Raw genomic sequence first — 26083 nt, forward strand, 5'->3', positions numbered from 1 at the left:
ATCAACGGGAAAGTATTTTCGGCGTTCCCGTCGCATCTCAAGAGGAGGCACTCTCAACAGGAAAGACGAGAGGAACTCCATGGTCGTACCACCATTCCAAGAGTCCCCCAGATGTCTCAGTCCATTCCAGAGGAACCTCTTTGCCCTGCACTGGCTCATCTTTCACGCCGAGGATCGACTCACACCACGGTGGCACGTGGGACAGCCCTGTGGGAAAGCCTCGAGGGTAAACGACAGATCCTTTGATCCACGCGACGGGAAGCGTGACATTGCTGCTACAGCCTGGAAGGAAAGCGCACGTGCATGCCCCCACTCGAGACGAGGCCTGACTCCCCTGGGGAGACTCCAGAAGTACCCAAAGATCCATGTCAGCCCCTGAGAGGAATCCTCGGTTCCGGCCCTGACTCCACACAAAGTTTTTGGCCCCCATATCGACGGGAGAGGAATCCCGAGAGGCCCCCGAGCAACTCGCATGGGGACTGGCCTTTCCTGAGGCCACCAGGGCGGGTCCCTGAGGTCCCCGTCGTAACTCGATAACACCTGCCGCAACTCGAGAAAATCCAGGAAGTTCTCCCTTCCAGGCGAGATGAGGCCTATTTCCGATGAGACGTCTGGAGACTAATGACACCGAACCTCTGGAACTTCGAAAGGGTCTTTCACACCCTTGCTGCAACTCAAGAAGTTCACCGCCATACCCGTCTCCACTCGAGAGGAAACACGATGGTCCCGCCCACATCCAGAGGAGCCCCGTTTCCCCCTCGTAGCTCGAGATGATGGATCCTTTCCCTGCTATCAACGGGAAAGAATTCCCGGCGTTCCCGTCGCATCTCAAGAGGAGGCACTCTCAACAGGAAAGATGAGAGGAACTCCATGGTCGTACCACCATTCCAAGAGTCCCCGAGATTTCTCAGTCCATTCCAGAGGAAACTCTTTGCCCTGCACTGGCTCATCTTTCACGCCGAGGATTGACTCACACCACGGTGGCACTTGGGACAGCCCTGTGGGAAAGCCTCGAGGGAAAGCCTCGAGTGAAAACCACAGATCCTTTGATCCACGAGCCGGGAAGCGTGACATTGCTGCTACAGCCTGGAAGGAATGCGCATGTGCATGCCCCCACTCGAGACGAGGCCTGACTCCCTTGGGGAGACTCCAGAAGTACCCAAAGATCCATGTCAGCCCCTGAGAGGAATCTTCGGTTTCGGCCCTGACTCCACACAAGGTTTTTGGCCCCGGTATCGACGGGATAGGAATCCGGTGAGGCCCCCTAGCCACTCGCATGGGGACTGGCCTCTCCTGTGGCCACCACGGCGGGTCCCTGAGGTCCCCGTCGTAACTCAAGAACACCTGCCGCAACTCGAGAAAATCCAGGAAGTTCTCCCTTCCAGGCGAGATGAGGCCTATTTCCGATGAGGCGTCTGGAGTCTAATGACAGCTAATCTCTTGGACTTCAAAAGGGTCTTTCACACCCTTGCTGCAACTCAAGAAGTTCACCGCCATACCCGTCTCCACTCGAGAGGAAGCACGATGGTCCCGCCCACATCCAGAGGAGCCCCGTTTCCCCCTCGTAGCTCGAGGTGAGGGATCCTTTCCCTGCTTTCAACAGGAAAGAATTCCCGGCGTTCCCGTCGCATCTCAAGAGGAGGAACTCTCAACAGGAAAGGCGAGAGGAACTCCATGGTCGTACCACCATTCCAAGAGTCCCCCAGATGTCTCAGTCCATTCCAGCGGAACCTCTTTGCCCTGCACTGGCTAATCTTTAACGCCGAGGATCGACTCACACCACTGTGGCACGTGGAACAGCCCTGTGGGAAAGCCTCGAGGGAAAACCACAGATCCTTTGATCCACGCGACGGGAACCATGACATTGCTGCTACAGCCTGTAAGGAAAGCGCACGAGCATGCCCCCACTCGAGACGAGGCCTGACTCCCCTGGGGAGACTCCAGAAGTACCCAAAGATCCATGTCAGCCCCTGAGAGGAATCCTCGGTTCCGGCCCTGACTCCACACAAGTATTTTGGCCCCGGTATCGACGGGAGAGGAATCCCGAGAGGCCCCCTAGGAACTCGCAAGGGGACTGACCTTTCCTGAGGCCACCAGGGCGGGTCCCTGAGGTCCCCGTCATAACTGGAGAACACCTGCCGCAACTCGAGAAAATCCAGGAAGTTCTCCCTTCCAGGCGAGATGAGGCCTATTTACGATGAGGCGTCTGGAGACTAATGACACGGAACCTCTGGAACTTCGAAAGGGTCTTTCACACCCTTGCTGCAACTCAAGAAGTTCACCGCCATAACCGTCTCCACTCGAGAGGAAACATGATGGTCCCGCCCACATCCAGAGGAGCCCCGTTTGCCCCTCGGAGCTCGAGATGAGGGATCCTTTCCCTGCTATCAACGGGAAAGTATTTTCGGCGTTCCCGTCGCATCTCGAGAGGAGGCACTCTCAACAGGAAAGACGAGAGGAACTCCATGGTCGTACCACCATTCCAAGAGTCCCCGAGATTTCTCAGTCCATTCCAGAGGAACCTCTTTGCCCTGCACTGGCTCATCTTTCACGCCGAGGATCGACTCACACCACGGTGGCACGTGGGACAGCCCAGTGGGAAAGCCTCGAGGGAAAACCACAGATCCTTTGATCCACGCGACGGGAATCGTGACATTGCTGCTACAGCCTGGAAGGAAAGCGCACGTGCATGCCCCCACTCGAGACGAGGCCTGACTCCCCTGGGGAGACTCCAGAAGTACCCAAAGATCCATGTCATCCCCTGAGAGGAATCCTCGGTTCCGGCCCTGACTCCACACAAAGTTTTTGGCCCCGGTATCGACGGGAGAGGAATCCCGAGAGGCCCCCTAGCAACTCGCATGGGGACTGGCCTTTCATGAGGACACCAGGGCGGGTCCCTGAGGTCCCCGTCGTAACTCGAGAACACCTGCCGCAACTCGAGAAAATCAAGGAAGTTCTCCCTTCCAGTCAAGATGAGGCCTATTTCCGATGAGACGTCTGGAGACTAATGACACCGAACCTCTGGAACTTCGAAAGGGTCTTTCACACCCTTGCTGCAACTCAAGAAGTTCACCGCCATACCCGTCTCCACTCGAGAGGAAACACGATGGTCCCGACCACATCCAGAGGAGCCCCGTTTCCCCCTCGTAGCTCGAGATGAGGGATCCTTTCCCTGCTATCAACGGGAAAGAATTCCCGGCGTTCCCGTCGCATCTCAAGAGGAGGCACTCTCAACAGGAAAGATGAGAGGAACTCCATGGTCGTACCACCATTCCAAGAGTCCCCGAGATTTCTCAGTCCATTCCAGAGGAAACTCTTTGCCCTGCACTGGCTCATCTTTCACGCCGAGGATCGACTCACACCACGGTGGCACGTGGGACAGCCCTGTGGGAAAGCCTCGAGGGAAAGCCTCGAGGGAAAACCACAGATCCTTTGATCCACGCGACGGGAAGAATGACATTGCAGCTACAGCCTGGAAGGAAAGCGCACGTGCATGCCCCCACTCGAGACGAGGCCTGACTCCCCTGGGGAGACTCCAGAAGTACCCAAAGATCCATGTCAGCCCCTGAGAGGAATCCTCGGTTCCGGCCCTGACTCCACACAAGGTTTTTGGCCCCGGTATCGACGGGAGAGGAATCCCGAGAGGCCCCCTAGCAACTAGCATGGGGACTGGCCGTTCCTGAGGCCACCAGGGCGGGTCCCTGAGGTCCCCGTCGTAACTCGAGAACAGCTGCCGCAACTCGAGAAAATCCAGGAAGTTCTCCTTTCCAGGCGAAATGAGGCCTATTTCTGATGAGGCGTCTGGAGACTAATGACACCTAACCTCTGGAACTTCGAAAGGGTCTTTCACACCCTTGCTGCAACTCGAAAATTTCACCGCAATACCCGTCTCCACTCGAGAGGAAGCACGATGGTCCCGCCCACATCCAGAGGAGCCCCGTTTCCCCCTCGTAGCTCGAGATGAGGGATCCTTTCCCTGCTTTCAACGGGAAAGAATTCCCGGCGTTCCCGTCGCATCTCAAGAGGAGGCACTCTCAACAGGAAAGGCGAGAGGAACTCCATGGTCGTACCACCATTCCAAGAGTCCCCCAGATGTCTCAGTCCATTCCAGAGGAACCTGTTTGCCCTGCACTGGCTCATCTTTCACGCCGAGGATCGACTCACACAACGGTGGCACGTGAGACAGCCCTGTGGGAAAGCCTCGAGGGAAAGCCTCGAGGGAAAACCACAGATCCTTTGATCCACGCGACGGGAAGCGTGACATTGCTGCTACAGCCTGGAAGGAAAGCGCACGTGCATGCCCCCACTCGAGACGAAGCCTGACCACCCTGGGGAGACTCCAGAAGTACCCAAAGATCCATGTCAGCCCCTGAGAGGAATCCTCGGTTCCGGCCCTGACTCCACAGAAGGATTTTGGCCCCGGTATCGACGGGAGAGGAATCCCGAGAGGCCCCCGAGCAACTCGCATGGGGACTGGCCTTTCCTGAGGACACCAGGGCGGGTCCCTGAGGTCCCCGTCGTAACTCGAGAACACCTGCCGCAACTCGAGAAAATCCAGGAAGTTCTCCCTTCCAGGCGAGATGAGGCCTATTTCCGATGAGGCGTCTGGAGACTAATGACACCGAACCTCTGGAACTTCGAAAGGGTCTTTCATACCCTTGCTGCAACTCAAGAAGTTCACCGCCATACCCGTCTCCACTCGAGAGGAAGCACGATGGTCCCGCCCACATCCAGAGGAGCCCCGTTTCCCCCTCGTAGCTCGAGATGAGGGATCCTTTCCCTGCTTTCAACGGGAAAGAATTCCCGGCGTTCCCGTCGCATCTCAAGAGGAGGCACTCTCAACAGGAAAGGCGAGAGGAACTCCATGGTCCTACCACCATTCCAAGAGTCCCCCAGATGTCTCAGTCCAATCCAGAGGAACCTCTTTGACCTGCACTGTCTCATCTTTCACGCCGAGAATCGACTCACACCACGGTGGCACGTGGGACAGCCCTGTGGGAAAGCCTCGAGGGAAAACCACAGATCCATTGATCCACGCGACGGGAACCGAGACATTGCTGCTACAGCCTGGAAGGAAAGCGCACGTGCATGCCCCCACTCGAGACAAGGCCTGACTCCCCTGGGGAGACTCCAGAAGTACCCAAAGATCCATGTCAGCCCCTGAGAGGAATCCTCGGTTCCGGCCCTGACTCCACACAAGTTTTTTGGCCCCGGTATCGACAGGAGAGGATTCCTGAGAGGCCCCCGAGCAACTCGCATGGGGATTGGCCTTTCCTGAGGCCACCAGGGCGGGTCCCTGAGGTCCCCGTCGTAACTCGAGAACACCTGCCGCAACTCGAGAAACTTCAGGAAGTTCTCCCTTCCAGGCGAGATGAGGCCTATTTCCGATGAGGCGTCTGGAGACTAATGACACGGAACCTCTGGAACTTCGAAAGGGTCTTTCACACCCTTGCTGCAACTCAAGAAGTTCACCGCCATATCCGTCTCCACTCGAGAGGAAACATGATGGTCCCACCCACATCCAGAGGAGCCCCGTTTGCCCCTCGTAGCTCGAGATGAGGGATCCTTTCCCTGCTATCAACGGGAAAGTATTTTCGGCGTTCCCGTCGCATCTCAAGAGGAGGCACTCTCAACTGGAAAGACGAGAGGAACTCCATGGTCGTACCACCATTCCAAGAGTCCCCCAGATGTTTCAGTCTATTCCAGAGGAACCTCTTTGCCCTGCACTGACTCATCTTTCATGCCGAAGATCGACTCACACCACGGTGGCACGTGGGACAGCCCTGTGGCATAGCCTCGAGGGAAAGCCTAGAGGGAAAACCACTGATCCTTTGATCCACGCGACGGGAAGCGTGACATTGCTGCTACAGCCTGGAAGGAAAGCGCACGTGCATGCCCCCACTCGAGACGAGGCCTGACTCCCCTGGGGAGACTCCAGAAAGACCCAAAGATCCATGTCAGCCCCTTAGAGGAATCCTCCGTTCCGGCCCTGACTCCACACAAGGATTTTGGCCCCGGTATCGACGGGAGAGGAATCCCGAAAGGCCCCCTAGGAACTCCCATGGGGACTGGCCTTTCCTGAGGCCACCAGGGCGGATCCCTGAGGTCCCCGTCGTAACTCGAGAACACCTGACGCAACTCGAGAAAATCCAGGAAGTTCTCCCTTCCAGGCGAGATGAGGCCTATTTCCGATGAGGCGTCTTGAGACTAATGACACCGAACCTCTGGAACTTCGAAAGGGTCTTTCACACCCTTGCTGCAACTCAGGAAGTTCACCGCCTTACCCGTCTCCACTCGAGAGGAAGCACGATGGTCCCGCCCACATCCAGAGGAGCCCCGTTTCCCCCTCGTAGCTCGAGATGAGGGATCCTTTCCCTGCTATCAACGGGAAATAATTCCCGGCGTTCCCGTCGCATCTCAAGAGGAGGCACTCTCAACAGGAAAGGCGAGAGGAACTCCATGGTCGTACCACCATTCCAAGAGTCCCCCAGATGTCTCAGTCCATTCCAGAGGAGCCTCTTTGCCCTGCACTGGCTCATCTTTCACGCCGAGGATCGACCAACACCACGGTGGTACGTGGGACAGCCCTGTGGGAAAGCCTCGAGGGAAAGCCTCGAGGGAAAATCACAGATCCTTTGATCCACGCGACGGGAAGCGTGACATTGCTGCTACAGCCTGGAAGGAAAGCGCACGTGCATGCCCACACTCGAGACGAGGCCTGACTCCCCTGGGGAGACTCCAGAAGTACCCAAAGATCCATGTCAGCCCCTGAGAGGAATCCTCGGTTCCGGCCCTGACTGCACACAAGGTTTTTGGCCCCGGTATCGACGGGAGAGGAATCCCGAGAGGCCCCCTAGCAACTCGCATGGGGACTGGCCTCTCCTGAGGCCACCAGGGCGGGTCCCTGAGGTCCCCGTCGTAACTCGAGAACACCTGCCGCAACTCGAGAAAATCCAGGAAGTTCTCCTTTCCAGGCGAGATGAGGCCTATTTCCGATGAGGCCTCTGGAGACAAATGACACCTAACCTCTGGAACTTCGAAGGGGTCTTTCACACCCTTGCTGCAACTCAAGAAGTTCACCGCCATACCCGTCTCCACTCGAGAGGAAGCACGATGGTCCCGCCCATATCCAGAGGAGCCCCGTTTCCCCCTCGTAGCTCGAGATGAGGGATCCATTCCCTGCTGTCAACGGGAAAGAATTCCCGGCATTCCCGTCGCATCTCAAGAGGAGGCACTCTCAACAGGAAAGGCGAGAGGAACTCCATGGTCGTACCACCATTCCAAGAGTCCCCCAGATGTCTCAGTCCATTCCAGAGGAGCCTCTTTGCCCTGCACTGGCTCATCTTTCACGCCGAGGATCGACTCACACCACGGTGGCACGTGGGACAGCCCTGTGGGAAAGCCTCGAGCGAAAGCCTGGAGGGAAAACCACAGATCCTTTGATCCACGCGACGGGAAGCGTGACATTGCTGCTACAGCCTGGAAGGAAAGCGCACGTGCATGCCCCCACTCGAGACGAGGCCTGACTCCCCTGGGGAGACTCCAGAAGTACCCAAAGATCCATGTCAGCCCCTGAGAGAAATCCTCGGTTCCGGCCCTGACTCCACACAAGGTTTTTGGCCCCGGTATCGACGGGAGAGGAATCCCGAGAGGCCCCCTAGCAACTCGCATGGGGACTGGCCTCTCCTGAGGCCACCAGGACGGGTCCCTGAGGTCCCGTCGTAACTAGAGAACACCTGCCGCAACTCGAGAAAATCCAGTAAGTTCTCCCTTCCAGGCGAGATGAGGCCTATTTCCGATGAGGCGTCTGGAGACTAATGACACCAAAACTCTGGAACTTCGAAAGGGTCTTTCACACCCTTGCTGCAACTCAAGAAGTTCACCGCCATACCCGTCTCCACTCGAGAGGAAGCACGATGATCCCGCCCACATCCAGAGGAGACCCGTTTCCCCCTCGGAGCTCGAGATGAGGGATCCATTCCCTGCTGTCAACAGGAAAGAATTCCCGGCGTTCCCGTCGCATCTCAAGAGGAGGCACTCTCAACAGGAAAGGCGAGAGGAACTCCATGGTCGTACCACCATTCCAAGAGTCCCCCAGATGTCTCAGTCCATTCCAGAGGAGCCTCTTTGCCCTGCACTGGCTCATCTTTCACGCCGAGGATCGACTCACACCACGGTGGCACGTGGGACAGCCCTGTGGGAAAGCCTCGAGGGAAAGCCTCCAGGGAAATCCACAGATCCTTTGATCCACGCGACGGGAAGCGTGACATTGCTGCTACAGCCTGGAAGGAAAGCGCACGTGCATGCCCCCACTCGAGACGAAGCCTGACTCCCCTGGGGAGTCTCCAGAAGTACCCAAAGATCCATGTCAGCCCCTGAGATGAATCCTCGGTTCCGGCCCTGACTCCACACAAGGTTTCTGGCCCTGGTATCGACGGGAGAGGAATCCCGAGAGGCCCCCTAGAAACTCGCATGGGGACTGGCCTCTCCTGAGGCCACCAGGGCGGGTCCCTGAGGTCCCCGTCGTAACTCGAGAACACCTGCCGCAACTCGAGAAAATCCAGGAAGTTCTCCCTTCCAGGCGAGATGAGGCCTATTTCCGATGAGGCGTCTGGAGACTAATGACACCTAAACTCTGGAACTTCGAAAGGGTCTTTCACACCCTTGCTGCAACTCAAGAAGTTCACCGCCATACCCGTCTCCACTCGAGAGGAAGCACGATGGTCCCGCCCACATCCAGAGGAGACCCGTTTCCCCCTTGGAGCTCGAGATGACGGATCCATTCCCTGCTTTCAACGGGAAAGAATTCCCGGCGTTCCCGTCGCATCTCAAGAGGAGGCACTCTCAACAGGAAAGGCGAGAGGAACTCCCTGGTCATACCACCATTCCAAGAGTCCCCCAGATGTCTCAGTCCATTCCAGAGGAGCCTCTTTGCCCTGCACTGGCTCATCTTTCACTCCGAGGATCGACTCACACCACGGTTGCATGTGGGACAGCCCTGTGGGAAAGCCTCGAGGGAAAGCCTCGAGGGAAAACCACAGATCCTTTGATCCACGCGACGGGAAGCGTGACATTGCTGCTACAGCCTGGGAGGAAAGCGCACGTGCATGCCCCCACTCGAGACGAGGCCTGACTCCCCTGGGGAGACTCCAGAAGTACCCAAAGATCCATGTCAGCCCCTGAGAGGAATCCTCGGTTCCGGCCCTGACTCCACACAAGGTTTTTGGCCCCGGTATCGACGGGAGAGGAATCCCGAGAGGCCCCCTAGCAACTCGCATGGGGACTGGCCTCTCCTGAGGCCAACAGGGCGGGTCCCTGAGGTCCCCGTCGTAACTCGAGAACACCTGCCGCAACTCGAGAAAATCCAGGAAGTTCTCCCTTCCAGGCGAGATGAGGCCTATTTCCGATGAGGCCTCTGGAGACAAATGACACCTAACCTCTGGAACTTCGAAAGGGTCTTTCACACCCTTGCTGCAACTCAATAAGTTCACCGCCGTACCCGTCTCCACTCGAGAGGAAGCACGATGGTCCCGCCCACATCCAGAGGAGCCCCGTTTCCCCCTCGTAGCTCGAGATGAGGGATCCTTTCCCTGCTTTCAACGGGAAAGAATTCCCGGCGTTCCCGTCGCATCTCAAGAGGAGGCACTCTCAACAGGAAAGGCGAGAGGAACTCCAAGGTCGTACCACCATTCCAAGAGTCCCCCAGATGTCTCAGTCCATTCCAGAGGAGCCTCTTTGCCCTGCACTGGCTCATCTTTCACGCCGAGGATCGACTCACACCACGGTGGCACGTGGGACAGCCCTGTGGGAAAGCCTCGAAGGAAAGCCTCGAGGGAAAACCACAGATCCTTTGATCCACGCGACGGGAAGCGTGACATTGCTGCTACAGCCTGGAAGGAAAGCGCACGTGCATGCCCCCACTCGAGACGAGGCCTGACTCCCCTGGGGAGACTCCAGAAGTACCCAAAGATCCATGTCAGCCCCTGAGAGGAATCCTCGGTTCCGGCCCTGACTCCACACAAGTATTTTGGCCCCGGTATCGACGGGAGAGGAATCCCGAGAGGCCCCCTAGGAACTCGCAAGGGGACTGACCTTTCCTGAGGCCACCAGGGCGGGTCCCTGAGGTCCCCGTCATAACTCGAGAACACCTGCCGCAACTCGAGAAAATCCAGGAAGTTCTCCCTTCCAGGCGAGATGAGGCCTATTTACGATGAGGCGTCTGGAGACTAATGACACGGAACCTCTGGAACTTCGAAAGGGTCTTTCACACCCTTGCTGCAACTCAAGAAGTTCACCGCCATAACCGTCTCCACTCGAGAGGAAAAATGATGGTCCCGCCCACATCCAGAGGAGCCCCGTTTGCCCCTCGGAGCTCGAGATGAGGGATCCTTTCCCTGCTATCAACGGGAAAGTATTTTCGGCGTTCCCGTCGCATCTCAAGAGGAGGCACTCTCAACAGGAAAGACGAGAGGAACTCCATGGTCGTACCACCATTCCAAGAGTCCCCGAGATTTCTCAGTCCATTCCAGAGGATCCTCTTTGCCCTGCACTGGCTCATCTTTCACGCCGAGGATCGACTCACACCACGGTGGCACGTGGGACAGCCCAGTGGGAAAGCCTCGAGGGAAAACCACAGATCCTTTGATCCACGCGACGGGAATCGTGACATTGCTGCTACAGCCTGGAAGGAAAGCGCACGTGCATGCCCCCCTCGAGACGAGGCCTGACTCCCCTGGGGAGACTCCAGAAGTACCCAAAGATCCATGTCATCCCCTGAGAGGAATCCTCGGTTCCGGCCCTGACTCCACACAAAATTTTTGGCCCCGGTATCGACGGGAGAGGAATCCCAAGAGGCCCCCGAGCAACTCGCATGGGGACTGGCCTTTCCTGAGGACACAAGGGCGGGTCCCTGAGGTCCCCGTCGTAACTCGAGAACACCTGCCGCAACTCGAGAAAATCCAGGAAGTTCTCCCTTCCAGGCGAGATGAGGCCTATTTCCGATGAGACGTCTGGAGACTAATGACACCGAACCTCTGGAACTTCGAAAGGGTCTTTCACACCCTTGCTGCAACTCAAGAAGTTCACCGCCATACCCGTCTCCACTCGAGAGGAAACACGATGGTCCCGCCCACATCCAGAGGAGCCCCGTTTCCCCCTCGTAGCTCGAGATGAGGGATCCTTTCCCTGCTATCAACGGGAAAGAATTCCCGGCATTCCCGTCGCATCTCAAGAGGAGGCACTCTCAACAGGAAAGATGAGAGGAACTCCATGGTCGTACCACCATTCCAAGAGTCCCCGTTATTTCTCAGTCCATTCCAGAGGAAACTCTTTGCCCTGCACTGGCTCATCTTTCACGCCGAGTATCGACTCACACCACGGTGGCACGTGGGACAGCCCTGTGGGAAAGCCTCGAGGGAAAGCCTCGAGGGAAAACCACAGATCCTTTGATCCACGCGACGGGTAGAATGACATTGCTGCTACAGCCTGGAAGGAAAGCGCACGTGCATGCCCCCACTCGAGACGAGGCCTGACTCACCTGGGGAGACTCCAGAAGTACCCAAAGATCCATGTCAGCCCCTGAGAGGAATCCTCGGTTCCGGCCCTGACTCCACACAAGGTTTTTGGCCCCGGTATCGACGGGAGAGGAATCCCGAGAGGCCCCCTAGCAACTAGCATGGGGACTGGCCGTTCCTGAGGCCACCAGGGCGGGTCCCTGAGGTCCCCGTCGTAACTCGAGAACACCTGCCGCAACTCGAGAAAATCCAGGAAGTTCTCCTTTCCAGGCGAAATGAGGCCTATTTCTGATGAGGCGTCTGGAGACTAATGACACCTAACCTCTGGAACTTCGAAAGGGTCTTTCACACCCTTGCTGCAACTCAAGAATTTCACCGCAATACCCGTCTCCACTCGAGAGGAAGCACGATGGTCCCGCCCACATCCAGAGGAGCCCCGTTTCCCCCTCGTAGCTCGAGATGAGGGATCCTTTCCCTGCTTTCAACGGGAAAGAATTCCCGGCGTTCCCGTCGCATCTCAAGAGGAGGCACTCTCAACAGGAAAGGCGAGAGGAACTCCATGGTCGTACTACCATTCCAAGAGTCCCCCAGATGTCTCAGTCCAATCCAGAGGAACCTCTTTGCCCTGCACTGGCTCATCTTTCACGACGAGAATCGACTCACACAACGGTGGCACGTGGGACAGCCCTGTGGGAAAGCCTCGAGGGAAAACCACAGATCCTTTGATCCACGAGACGGGAAGCGTGACATTGCTGCTACAGCCTGGAAGGAAGGCGCACGTGCATGCCCCCACTCGAGACGAGGCCTGACCACCCTGGGGAGACTCCAGAAGTACCCAAAGACCCATGTCAGCCCCTGAGAGGAATCCTCGGTTCCGGCCCTGACTCCACACAAGGATTTTGGCCCCGGTATCGACGGGAGAGGAATCCCGAAAGGCCCCCTAGGAACTCCCATGGGGACTGGCCTTTCCTGAGGCCACCAGGGCGGATCCCTGAGGTCCCCGTCGTAACTCGAGAACACCTGACGCAACTCGAGAAAATCCAGGAAGTTCTCCCTTCCAGGCGAGATGAGGCCTATTTCCGATGAGGCGTCTTGAGACTAATGACACCGAACCTCTGGAACTTCGAAAGGGTCTTTCACACCCTTGCTGCAACTCAGGAAGTTCACCGCCTTACCCGTCTCCACTCGAGAGGAAGCACGATGGTCCCGCCCACATCCAGAGGAGCCCCGTTTCCCCCTCGTAGCTCGAGATGAGGGATCCTTTCCCTGCTATCAACGGGAAATAATTCCTGGCGTTCCCGTCACATCTCAAGAGGAGGAACTCTCAACAGGAAAGGCGAGAGGAACTCCATGGTCGTACCACCATTCCAAGAGTCCCCCAGATGTCTCAGTCCATTCCAGAGGAACCTCTTTCCCCTGCACTGGCTCATCTTTCACGCCGAGGATCGACTCACACCACGGTGTCACGTGGGACAGCCCTGTGGGAAAGCCTCGAGGGAAAACCACAGATCCTTTGATCCACGCGACGGGAAGCGTGACATTGCTGCTACAGCCTGGAAGGAAATCCCACGTGCATGCCCCCACTCGAGACGAGCCCTGACTCCCCTGGGGAGACTCCACAAGTACCCAAAGATCCATGTCAGCCCCTGAGAGGAATCCTCGGTTCCGGCCCTGACTCCACACAAGGTTTTTGCCCCGGTATCGACGGGAGAGGAATCCCGAGAGGCCCCCTAGCATCTCGCATGGGGACTGGCCTCTCCTGAGGCCACCAGGGCGGGTCCCTGAGGTCCCCGTCGTAACTCGAGAACACCTGCCGCAACTCGAGAAAATCCAGGAAGTTCTCCCTTCCAGGCGAGATGAGGCCTATTTCCGATGAGGCGTCTGGAGACAAATGACAACAAACCTCTGGAACTTCGAAAGGGTCTTTCACACCCTTGATGCAACTCAAGAAGTTCACCTCCATACCCGTCTCCACTCGAGAGGAAGCACGATGGTCCCGCCCACATCCAGAGGAGCCCCGTTTCCCCCTCGGAGCTCGAGATGAGGGATCCTTTCGCTGCTTTCAACGGGAAAGAAATCCCGGCGTTCCCGTCGCATCTCAAGAGGAGGCACTCTCAACAGGAAAGGCGAGAGGAACTCCATGGTCGTACCACCATTCCAAGAGTCCCCCAGATGTCTCAGTCCATTCCAGAGGAGCCTCTTTGCCCTGCACTGGCTCATCTTTCACGCCGAGGATCGACTCACACCACGGTGGTACGTGGGACAGCCCTGTGGGAAAGCCTCGAGGGAAAGCCTCGAGGGAAAACCACAGATCCTTTGATCCACGCGACGGGAAGCGTGACATTGCTGCTACAGCCTGGAAGGAAAGCGCACGTGCATGCCCCCACTCGAGACGAGGCCTGACTCCCCTCGGGAGACTCCAGAAGTACCCAAAGATCCATGTCAGCCCCTGAGAGGAATCCTCGGTTCCGGCCCTGACTCCACACAAGGTTTTTGGCCCCGGTATCGACGGGAGAGGAATCCCGAGAGGCCCCCTAGCATCTCGCATGGGGACTGGCCTCTCCTGAGGCCACCAGGGCGGGTACCTGAGGTCCCCGTCGTAACTCGAGAACACCTGCCGCAACTCGAGTAAATCCAGCAAGTTCTCCCTTCCAGGCGAGATGAGGCCTATTTCCGATGAGGCCTCTGGAGACAAATGACACCTAACCTCTGGAACTTCGAAGGGGTCTTTCACACCCATGCTGCAACTCAAGAAGTTCACCGCCATACCCGTCTCCACTCGAGAGGAAGCACGATGGTCCCGCCCACATCCAGAGGAGCCCCGTTTCCCCCTCGTAGCTCGAGATGAGGGATCCATTCCCTGCTGTCAACGGGAAAGAATTCCCGGCGTTCCCGTCGCATCTCAAGAGGAGGCACTCTCAACAGGAAAGGCGAGAGGAACTCCATGGTCGTACCACCATTCCAAGAGTCCCCCAGATGTCTCAGTCCATTCCAGAGGAGCCTCTTTGCCCTGCACTGGCTCATCTTTCACGCCGAGGATCGACTCACACCACGGTGGCACGTGGGACAGCCCTGTGGGAAAGCCTCGAGCGAAAGCCTCGAGGGAAAACCACAGATCCTTTGATCCACGCGACGGGAAGCGTGACATTGCTGCTACAGCCTGGAAGGAAAGCGCACGTGCATGCCCCCACTCGAGACGAGGCCTGACTCCCCTGGGGAGACTCCACAAGTACCCAAAGATCCATGTCAGCCCCTGAGAGGAATCCTCGGTTCCGGCCCTGACTCCACACAAGGTTTTTGGCCCCGGTATCGACGGGAGAGGAATCCCGAGAGGCCCCCTAGCAACTCGCATGGGGACTGGCCTCTCCTGAGGCCACCAGGGCGGGTCCCTGAGGTCCCCGTCGTAACTCGAGAACACCTGCCGCAACTCGAGAAAATCCAGTAAGTTCTCCCTTCCAGGCGAGATGAGGCCTATTTCCGATGAGGCGTCTGGAGACTAATGACACCTAAACTCTGGAACTTCGAAAGGGTCTTTCACACCCTTGCTGCAACTCAAGAAGTTCACCGCCATACCCGTCTCCACTCGAGAGGAAGCACGATGGTCCCGCCCACATCCAGAGGAGACCCGTTTCCCCCTCGGAACTCGAGATGAGGGAACCATTCCCTGCTTTCAACGGGAAAGAATTCCCGGCGTTCCCGTCGCATCTCAAGAGGAGGCACTCTCAACAGGAAAGGCGAGAGGAACTCCATGGTCGTACCACCATTCCAAGAGTCCCCCAGATGTCTCAGTCCATTCCAGAGGAGCCTCTTTGCCCTGCACTGGCTCATCTTTCACGCCGAGGATCGACTCACACCACGGTGGCACGTGGGACAGCCCTGTGGGAAAGCCTCGAGGGAAAGCCTCGAGGGAAAACCACAGATCCTTTGATCCACGCGACGGGAAGCGTGACATTGCTGCTACAGCCTGGAAGGAAAGCGCACGTGCATGCCCCCACTCGAGACGAGGCCTGACTCCCCTGGGGAGACTCCAGAAGTACCCAAAGATCCATGTGAGCCCCTGAGAGGAATCCTCGGTTCCGGCCCTGACTCCACACAAGGTTTTTGGCACTGGTATCGACGGGAGAGGAATCCCGAGAGGCCCCCTAGCAACTCGCATGGGGACTGGCCTCTCCTGAGGCCACCAGGGCGGGTCCCTGAGGTCCCCGTCGTAACTCGAGAACACCTGCCGCAACTCGAGAAAATCCAGGAAGTTCTCCCTTCCAGGCGAGATGAGGCCTATTTCCGATGAGGCGTCTGGAGACTAATGACACCTAAACTCTGGAACTTCGAAAGGGTCTTTCACACCCTTGCTGCAACTCAAGAAGTTCACCGCCATACCCGTCTCCACTCGAGAGGAAGCACGATGGTCCCGCCCACATCCAGAGGAGCCCCGATTGCCCCTCGTAGCTCGAGATGAGGGATCCTTTCCCTGCTATCAACGGGAAAGTATTTTCGGCGTTCCCGTCGCATCTCAAGAGGAGGCACTCTCAACAGGAAAGACGAGAGGAACTCCATGGTCGTACCACCATTCCAAGAGTCCCCCAGATTTCTCAGTCCATTCCAGAGGAACCTCTTTGCCCTGCACTGGCTCATCTTTCACGCCGAGGATCGACTCACACCACGGTGGCACGTGGGACATCCCTGTGGGAAAGCCTCGAGGGTAAACCACAGATCCTTTGATCCACGCGACGGGAAGCGTGACATTGCTGCTACAGCCTGGAAGGAAAGCGCACGTGCATGCCCCCACTCGAGACGAGGCCTGACTCCCCTGGGGAGACTCCAGAAGTACCCAAAGATCCATGTCATCCCCTGAGAGGAATCCTCGGTTCCGGCCCTGACTCCACACAAAGTTTTTGACCCCGGTATCGACGGGAGAGGAATCCCGAGAGGCCCCCGAGCAACTCGCATGGGGACTGGCCTTTCCTGAGGCCACCAGGGCGGGTCCCTGAGGTCCCCGTCGTAACTCGAGAACACCTGCCGCAACTCGAGAAAATCCAGGAAGTTCTCCCTTCCAGGCGAGATGAGGCCTATTTCCGATGAGACGTCTGGAGACTAATGACACCGAACCTCTGGAACTTCAAAAGAGTCTTTCACACCCTTGCTGCAACTCAAGAAGTTCACCGCCATACCCGTCTCCACTCGAGAGGAAACACGATGGTCCCGCCCACATCCAGAGGAGCCCCGTTTCCCCCTCGTAGCTCGAGATGAGGGATCCTTTCCCTGCTATCAACGGGAAAGAATTCCCGGCGTTCCCGTCGCATCTCAAGAGGAGGCACTCTCAACAGGAAAGATGAGAGGAACTCCATGGTCGAACCACCATTCCAAGAGTCCCCGAGATTTCTCAGTCCATTCCAGAGGAACCTCTTTGCCCTGCACTGGCTCATCTTTCACGCCGAGGATCGACTCACACCACGGTGGCACGTGGGACAGCCCTGTGGGAAAGCCTCGAGGGAAAGCCTCGAGGGAAAACCACAGATCCTTTGATCCACGCGACGGGAAGCGTGACATTGCTGCTACAGCCTGGAAGGAAAGCGCACGTGCATGCCCCCACTCGAGACGAGGCCTGACTCCCCTGGGGAGACTCCAGAAGTACCCAAAGATCCATGTCAGCCCCTGAGAGGAATCCTCGGTTCCGGCCCTGACTCCACACAAGGTTTTTGGCCCCGGTATCGATGGGAGAGTAATCCCGAGAGGCCCCCTAGCAACTCGCATGGGGTCTGGCCTCTCCTGAGGCCACCAGGGCGGGTCCCTGAGGTCCCCGTCGTAACTCGAGAACACCTGCTGCAACTCGAGAAAATCCAGGAAGTTCTCCCTTCCAGGCGAGATGAGGCCTATTTCCGATGAGGCGTCGGGAGACTAATGACACCTAACCTCTGGAACTTCGAAAGGGTCTTTCACACCCTTGCTGCAACTCAAGAAGTTCACCGCCATACCCGTGTCCACTCGAGAGGAAGCATGATGGTCCCGCCCACATTCAGAGGAGACCCGTTTCCCCCTCGTAGCTCGAGATGAGGGATCCTTTCCCTGCTTTCAACAGGAAAGAATTCCCGGCGTTCCCGTCGCATCTCAAGAGGAGGAACTCTCAACAGGAAAGGCGAGAGGAACTCCATGGTCGTACCACCATTCCAAGAGTCCCCCAGATGTCTCAGTCCATTCCAGAGGAACCTCTTTGCCCTGCACTGGCTCATCTTTCACGCCGAGGATCGACTCACTCCACGGTGGCACGTGGGACATCCCTGTGGGAAAGTCTCGAGGGAAAACCACAGATCCTTTGATCCACGCGACGGGAACCGTGACATTGCTGCTACAGCCTGGAAGGAAAGCGCACGTGCATGCCCCCACTCGAGACGAGGCCTGACTCCCCTGGGGAGACTCCAGAAGTAACCAAAGCTCCATGTCAGCCCCTGAGAGGAATCCTCGGTTCCGGCCCTGACTCCACACAAGTATTTTGGCCCCGGTATCGACGGGAGAGGAATCCCGAGAGGCCCCCTAGGAACTCGCAAGGGGACTGACCTTTCCTGAGGCCACCAGGGCGGGTTCCTGAGGTCCCCGTCGTAACTCGAGAACACCTGCCGCAACTCGAGAAAATCCAGGAAGTTCTCCCTTCCAGGCGAGATGAGGCCTATTTCCGATAAGGCGTCTGGAGACTAATGACACGGAACCTCTGGAACTTCGAAAGGGTCTTTCACACCCTTGCTGCAACTCAAGAAGTTCACCGCCATACCCGTCTCCACTCGAGAGGAAACATGATGGTCCCGCCCACATCCAGAGGAGCCCCGTTTGCCCCTCGTAGCTCGAGATGAGGGATCCTTTCCCTGCTATCAACGGGAAAGTATTTTCGGCGTTCCCGTCGCATCTCAAGAGGAGGCACTCTCAACAGGAAAGACGAGAGGAACTCCATGGTCGTACCACCATTCCAAGAGTCCCCGAGATTTCTCAGTCCATTCCCGAGGAACCTCTTTGCCCTGCACTGGCTCATCTTTCACGCCGAGGATCGACTCACACCACGGTGGCACGTGGGACAGCCCTGTGGGAAAGCCTCGAGGGTAAACCACAGATCCTTTGATCCACGCGACGGGAAGCGTGACATTGCTGCTACAGCCTGGAAGGAAAGCGCACGTGCATGCCCCCACTCGAGACGAGGCCTGACTCCCCTGGGGAGACTCCAGAAGTACCCAAAGATCCATGTCAGCCCCTGAGAGGAATCCTCGGTTCCGGCCCTGACTCCACACAAGGTTTTTGGCCCCGGTATCGACGGGAGAGGAATCCCGAGAGGCCCCATAGCAACTCGCATGGGGACTGGCCTCTCCTGAGGCCACCACGGCGGGTCCCTGAGGTCCCCGTCGTAACTCGAGAACACCTGCCGCAACTCGAGAAAATCCAGGAAGTTCTCCCTTCCAGGCGAGATGAGGCCTATTTCCGATGAGGCCTCTGGAGACAAATGACACCTAACCTCTGGAACTTCGAAAGGGTCTTTCACACCCTTGCTGCAACTCAAGAAGTTCACCGCCATACCCGTCTCCACTCGAGAGGAAGCACGATGGTCCCGCCCACATCCAGAGGAGCCCCGTTTCCCCCTCGTAGCTCGAGATGAGGGATCCATTCCCTGCTTTCAACGGGAAAGAATTCCCGGCGTTCCCGTCGCATCTCAAGAGGAGGCACTCTCAACAGGAAAGGCGAGAGGAACTCCATGGTCGTTCCACCATTCCAAGAGTCCCCCAGATGTCTCAGTCCATTCCAGAGGAGCCTCTTTGCCCTGCACTGGCTCATCTTTCACGCCGAGGATCGACTCACACCACGGTGGCACGTGGGACAGCCCTGTGGGAAAGCCTCGAGCGAAAGCCTCGAGGGAAAACCACAGATCCTTTGATCCACGCGACGGGAAGCGTGACATTGCTGCTACAGCCTGGAAGGAAATCCCACGTGCATGCCCCCACTCGAGACGAGCCCTGACTCCCCTGGGGAGACTCCACAAGTACCCAAAGATCCATGTCAGCCCCTGAGAGGAATCCTCGGTTCCGGCCCTGACTCCACACAAGGTTTTTGCCCCGGTATCGACGGGAGAGGAATCCCGAGAGGCCCCCTAGCATCTCGCATGGGGACTGGCCTCTCCTGAGGCCACCAGGGCGGGTCCCTGAGGTCCCCGTCGTAACTCGAGAACACCTGCCGCAACTCGAGAAAATCCAGGAAGTTCTCCCTTCCAGGCGAGATGAGGCCTATTTCCGATGAGGCGTCTGGAGACAAATGACAACAAACCTCTGGAACTTCGAAAGGGTCTTTCACACCCTTGATGCAACTCAAGAAGTTCACCTCCATACCCGTCTCCACTCGAGAGGAAGCACGATGGTCCCGCCCACATCCAGAGGAGCCCCGTTTCCCCCTCGGAGCTCGAGATGAGGGATCCTTTCGCTGCTTTCAACGGGAAAGAAATCCCGGCGTTCCCGTCGCATCTCAAGAGGAGGCACTCTCAACAGGAAAGGCGAGAGGAACTCCATGGTCGTACCACCATTCCAAGAGTCCCCCAGATGTCTCAGTCCATTCCAGAGGAGCCTCTTTGCCCTGCACTGGCTCATCTTTCACGCCGAGGATCGACTCACACCACGGTGGTACGTGGGACAGCCCTGTGGGAAAGCCTCGAGGGAAAGCCTCGAGGGAAAACCACAGATCCTTTGATCCACGCGACGGGAAGCGTGACATTGCTGCTACAGCCTGGAAGGAAAGCGCACGTGCATGCCCCCACTCGAGACGAGGCCTGACTCCCCTCGGGAGACTCCAGAAGTACCCAAAGATCCATGTCAGCCCCTGAGAGGAATCCTCGGTTCCGGCCCTGACTCCACACAAGGTTTTTGGCCCCGGTATCGACGGGAGAGGAATCCCGAGAGGCCCCCTAGCAACTCGCATGGGGACTGGCCTCTCCTGAGGCCACCAGGGCGGGTACCTGAGGTCCCCGTCGTAACTCGAGAACACCTGCCGCAACTCGAGTAAATCCAGGAAGTTCTCCCTTCCAGGCGAGATGAGGCCTATTTCCGATGAGGCCTCTGGAGACAAATGACACCTAACCTCTGGAACTTCGAAGGGGTCTTTCACACCCATGCTGCAACTCAAGAAGTTCACCGCCATACCCGTCTCCACTCGAGAGGAAGCACGATGGTCCCGCCCACATCCAGAGGAGCCCCGTTTCCCCCTCGTAGCTCGAGATGAGGGATCCATTCCCTGCTGTCAACGGGAAAGAATTCCCGGCGTTCCCGTCGCATCTCAAGAGGAGGCACTCTCAACAGGAAAGGCGAGAGGAACTCCATGGTCGTACCACCATTCCAAGAGTCCCCCAGATGTCTCAGTCCATTCCAGAGGAGCCTCTTTGCCCTGCACTGGCTCATCTTTCACGCCGAGGATCGACTCACACCACGGTGGCACGTGGGACAGCCCTGTGGGAAAGCCTCGAGCGAAAGCCTCGAGGGAAAACCACAGATCCTTTGATCCACGCGACGGGAAGCGTGACATTGCTGCTACAGCCTGGAAGGAAAGCGCACGTGCATGCCCCCACTCGAGACGAGGCCTGACTCCCCTGGGGAGACTCCAGAAGTACCCAAAGATCCATGTCAGCCCCTGAGAGGAATCCTCGGTTCCGGCCCTGACTCCACACAAGGTTTTTGGCCCCGGTATCGACGGGAGAGGAATCCCGAGAGGCCCCCTAGCAACTCGCATGGGGACTGGCCTCTCCTGAGGCCACCAGGGCGGGTCCCTGAGGTCCCCGTCGTAACTCGAGAACACCTGCCGCAACTCGAGAAAATCCAGTAAGTTCTCCCTTCCAGGCGAGATGAGGCCTATTTCCGATGAGGCGTCTGGAGACTAATGACACCTAAACTCTGGAACTTCGAAAGGGTCTTTCACACCCTTGCTGCAACTCAAGAAGTTCACCGCCATACCCGTCTCCACTCGAGAGGAAGCACGATGGTCCCGCCCACATCCAGAGGAGCCCCGATTGCCCCTCGTAGCTCGAGATGAGGGATCCTTTCCCTGCTATCAACGGGAAAGTATTTTCGGCGTTCCCGTCGCATCTCAAGAGGAGGCACTCTCAACAGGAAAGACGAGAGGAACTCCATGGTCGTACCACCATTCCAAGAGTCCCCGAGATTTCTCAGTCCATTCCCGAGGAACCTCTTTGCCCTGCACTGGCTCATCTTTCACGCCGAGGATCGACTCACACCACGGTGGCACGTGGGACAGCCCTGTGGGAAAGCCTCGAGGGTAAACCTCAGATCCTTTGATCCACGCGACGGGAAGCGTGACATTGCTGCTACAGCCTGGAAGGAAAGCGCACGTGCATGCCCCCACTCGAGACGAGGCCTGACTCCCCTGGGGAGACTCCAGAAGTACCCAAAGATCCATGTCATCCCCTGAGAGGAATCCTCGGTTCCGGCCCTGACTCCACACAAAGTTTTTGACCCCGGTATCGACGGGAGAGGAATCCCGAGAGGCCCCCGAGCAACTCGCATGGGGACTGGCCTTTCCTGAGGCCACCAGGGCGGGTCCCTGAGGTCCCCGTCGTAACTCGAGAACACCTGCCGCAACTCGAGAAAATCCAGGAAGTTCTCCCTTCCAGGCGAGATGAGGCCTATTTCCGATGAGACGTCTGGAGACTAATGACACCGAACCTCTGGAACTTCAAAAGAGTCTTTCACACCCTTGCTGCAACTCAAGAAGTTCACCGCCATACCCGTCTCCACTCGAGAGGAAACACGATGGTCCCGCCCACATCCAGAGGAGCCCCGTTTCCCCCTCGTAGCTCGAGATGAGGGATCCTTTCCCTGCTATCAACGGGAAAGAATTCCCGGCGTTCCCGTCGCATCTCAAGAGGAGGCACTCTCAACAGGAAAGATGAGAGGAACTCCATGGTCGTACCACCATTCCAAGAGTCCCCGAGATTTCTCAGTCCATTCCAGAGGAACCTCTTTGCCCTGCACTGGCTCATCTTTCATGCCGAGGATCGACTCACACCACGGTGGCACGTGGGACAGCCCTGTGGGAAAGCCTCGAGGGAAAGCCTCGAGGGAAAACCACAGATCCTTTGATCCACGCGACGGGAAGCGTGACATTGCTGCTACAGCCTGGAAGGAAAGCGCACGTGCATGCCCCCACTCGAGACGAGGCCTGACTCCCCTGGGGAGACTCCAGAAGTACCCAAAGATCCATGTCAGCCCCTGAGAGGAATCCTCGGTTCCGGCCCTGACTCCACACAAGGTTTTTGGCCCCGGTATCGATGGGAGAGGAATCCCGAGAGGCCCCCTAGCAACTCGCATGGGGTCTGGCCTCTCCTGAGGCCACCAGGGCGGGTCCCTGAGGTCCCCGTCGTAACTCGAGAACACCTGCTGCAACTCGAGAAAATCCAGGAAGTTCTCCCTTCCAGGCGAGATGAGGCCTATTTCCGATGAGGCGTCGGGAGACTAATGACACCTAACCTCTGGAACTTCGAAAGGGTCTTTCACACCCTTGCTGCAACTCAAGAAGTTCACCGCCATACCCGTGTCCACTCGAGAGGAAGCATGATGGTCCCGCCCACATCCAGAGGAGCCCCGTTTCCCCCTCGTAGCTCGAGATGAGGGATCCTTTCCCTGCTTTCAACGGGAAAGAATTCCCGGCGTTCCCGTCGCATCTCAAGAGGAGGCACTCTCAACAGGAAAGGCGAGAGGAACTCCATGGTCGTACCACCATTCCAAGAGTCCCCCAGATGTCTCAGTCCTTTCCAGAGGAAGCTCTTTGCCCTGCACTGGCTCATCTTTCACGCCGAGGATCGACTCACACCACGGTGGCACGTGGGACAGCCCTGTGGGAAAGCCTCGAGGGAAAACCACAGATCCTTTGATCCACGCGACGGGAAGCGTGACATTGCTGCTACAGCATGGAAGGAAAGCGCACGTGCATGCCCCCACTCGAGACGAGGCCTGACTCCCCTGGGGAGACTCCAGAAAGACCCAAAGATCCATGTCAGCCCCTTAGAGGAATCCTCCGTTCCGGCCCTGACTCCACACAAGGTTTTTGGCCCCGGTATCGACTGGAGAGGAATCCCGAGAGGCACCCTAGCAACTCGCATGGGGACTGGAGTTTCCTGAGGCCACCAGGGCTTGTCCCTGACGTCCCCGTCGTAACTCGAGAACACCTGCCGCAACTCGAGAAAATCCAGGAAGTTCTCCGTTCCAGGCGAGATGAGGCCTATTTCCGATGAGGCGTCTGGAGTCTAATGACAGCTAATCTCTGGGACTTCAAAAGGGTCTTTCACACCCATGCTGCAACTCAAGAAGTTCACCGCCATACCCGTCTCCACTCGAGAGGAAGCACGATGGTCCCGCCCACATTCAGAGGAGACCCGTTTCCCCCTCGGAGCTCGAGATGAGGGATCCTTTCCCTGCTTTCAACAGGAAAGAATTCCCGGCGTTCCCGTCGCATCTCAAGAGGAGGAACTCTCAACAGGAAAGGCGAGAGGAACTCCATGGTCGTACCACCATTCCAAGAGTCCCCCAGATGTCTCAGTCCATTCCAGAGGAACCTCTTTGCCCTGCACTGGCTCATCTTTCACGCCGAGGATCGACTCACTCCACGGTGGCACGTGGGACATCCCTGTGGGAAAGTCTCGAGGGAAAACCACAGATCCTTTGATCCACGCGACGGGAACCGTGACATTGCTGCTACAGCCTGGAAGGAAAGCGCACGTGCATGCCCCCACTCGAGACGAGGCCTGACTCCCCTGGGGAGACTCCAGAAGTAACCAAAGCTCCATGTCAGCCCCTGAGAGGAATCCTCGGTTCCGGCCCTGACTCCACACAAGTATTTTGGCCCCGGTATCGACGGGAGAGGAATCCCGAGAGGCCCCCTAGGAACTCGCAAGGGGACTGACCTTTCCTGAGGCCACCAGGGCGGGTTCCTGAGGTCCCCGTCGTAACTCGAGAACACCTGCCGCAACTCGAGAAAATCCAGGAAGTTCTCCCTTCCAGGCGAGATGAGGCCTATTTCCGATAAGGCGTCTGGAGACTAATGACACGGAACCTCTGGAACTTCGAAAGGGTCTTTCACACCCTTGCTGCAACTCAAGAAGTTCACCGCCATACCCGTCTCCACTCGAGAGGAAACATGATGGTCCCGCCCACATCCAGAGGAGCCCCGTTTGCCCCTCGTAGCTCGAGATGAGGGATCCTTTCCCTGCTATCAACGGGAAAGTATTTTCGGCGTTCCCGTCGCATCTCAAGAGGAGGCACTCTCAACAGGAAAGACGAGAGGAACTCCATGGTCGTACCACCATTCCAAGAGTCCCCGAGATTTCTCAGTCCATTCCCGAGGAACCTCTTTGCCCTGCACTGGCTCATCTTTCACGCCGAGGATCGACTCACACCACGGTGGCACGTGGGACAGCCCTGTGGGAAAGCCTCGAGGGTAAACCACAGATCCTTTGATCCACGCGACGGGAAGCGTGACATTGCTGCTACAGCCTGGAAGGAAAGCGCACGTGCATGCCCCCACTCGAGACGAGGCCTGACTCCCCTGGGGAGACTCCAGAAGTACCCAAAGATCCATGTCAGCCCCTGAGAGGAATCCTCGGTTCCGGCCCTGACTCCACACAAGGTTTTTGGCCCCGGTATCGACGGGAGAGGAATCCCGAGAGGCCCCCTAGCAACTCGCATGGGGACTGGCCTCTCCTGAGGCCACCAGGGCGGGTCCCTGAGGTCCCCGTCGTAACTCGAGAACACCTGCCGCAACTCGAGAAAATCCAGGAAGTTCTCCCTTCCAGGCGAGATGAGGCCTATTTCCGATGAGGCCTCTGGAGACAAATGACACCTAACCTCTGGAACTTCGAAAGGGTCTTTCACACCCTTGCTGCAACTCAAGAAGTTCACCGCCATACCCGTCTCCACTCGAGAGGAAGCACGATGGTCCCGCCCACATCCAGAGGAGCCCCGTTTCCCCCTCGTAGCTCGAGATGAGGGATCCATTCCCTGCTTTCAACGGGAAAGAATTCCCGGCGTTCCCGTCGCATCTCAAGAGGAGGCACTCTCAACAGGAAAGGCGAGAGGAACTCCATGGTCGTTCCACCATTCCAAGAGTCCCCCAGATGTCTCAGTCCATTCCAGAGGAGCCTCTTTGCCCTGCACTGGCTCATCTTTCACGCCGAGGATCGACTCACACCACGGTGGCACGTGGGACAGCCCTGTGGGAAAGCCTCGAGCGAAAGCCTCGAGGGAAAACCACAGATCCTTTGATCCACGCGACGGGAAGCGTGACATTGCTGCTACAGCCTGGAAGGAATGCGCACGTGCATGCCCCCACTCGAGACGAGGCCTGACTCCCCTGGGGAGACTCCACAAGTACCCAAAGATCCATGTCAGCCCCTGAGAGGAATCCTCGGTTCCGGCCCTGACTCCACACAAGGTTTTTGGCCCCGGTATCGACGGGAGAGGAATCCCGAGAGGCCCCCTAGCAACTCGCAAGGGGACTGGCCTCTCCTGAGGCCACCAGGGCGGGTCCCTGAGGTCCCCGTCGTA

This window comes from Capricornis sumatraensis, chromosome 12 (assembly GCF_032405125.1).
Source record: "Capricornis sumatraensis isolate serow.1 chromosome 12, serow.2, whole genome shotgun sequence".
Lineage (NCBI taxonomy): Eukaryota > Metazoa > Chordata > Mammalia > Artiodactyla > Bovidae > Capricornis > Capricornis sumatraensis.